Source organism: Nannospalax galili, unplaced genomic scaffold (genome assembly GCF_000622305.1).
Source record: "Nannospalax galili isolate Female #2095 unplaced genomic scaffold, S.galili_v1.0 C47653605, whole genome shotgun sequence".
Lineage (NCBI taxonomy): Eukaryota > Metazoa > Chordata > Mammalia > Rodentia > Spalacidae > Nannospalax > Nannospalax galili.
In genome coordinates, this window is record NW_008450296.1 from 1 (window position 1) to 550 (window position 550).

At 68.0% G+C, this 550-nt stretch overlaps 1 long non-coding RNA gene across 1 annotated transcript; it reads left to right on the forward strand.

Moving 5' to 3' along the window:
* Positions 1-6: 6 nt before the first annotated feature.
* LOC103728188 lies at positions 7-524 on the forward strand. The gene is made up of 3 exons (XR_607010.3): positions 7-159; positions 276-320; positions 408-524. It is a non-coding gene; the product is annotated as an uncharacterized LOC103728188 (long non-coding RNA).
* Positions 525-550: the final 26 nt, after the last annotated feature.

The following is a 550-nucleotide window of genomic DNA, read 5'->3' on the forward strand; positions in this document are numbered from 1 at the left end:
TGCTGTACCAGCGGAGCAGGAGGGAGGAGCGTGGCTGGAGGTCCAGGTGGGGGTACCCTGCAGAGCCTCCCTGTCCTGGAGAGGACAGTTCGCCTAGTTCACCCCTCATCTGGCTTTCTGCAGGGCTCCCGGGGAAAGACTGGACCCCGCGGCGGAGTGGTGAGTTCCAGTGCCCTTGCCCGGCCTGCAGGCGCCTGGCGTAGGGGGGCACCAGGTCCGAGCCCTGTGCCCCGCGTCGCCACCCCAGCGCCTGACCCAAGGTTCTCTCCCTACAGGGCGACCCGGGGGTGGCCGGCCTCCCAGGAGAGAAAGGGGAGAAGGTGAGTGCGGGGCGAGAACCGGACAGAGAAAGGGAGGCTGGGCTCAGAGTCCCCACCGCATTCTGACCGAGCTTCCGGTGCCTGCAGGGCGAGTCTGGCGAGCCCGGGCCGAAGGGACAGGTGAGTTTCACCCCTGGCTCCCAGGCGGATGCTCTCCTCCCGGGACACTTCTGACCCCGCCTTCCCCAGGTCTCCTCCCTCCCTCAGTTCTCACTCTGCTCCGTACCTGC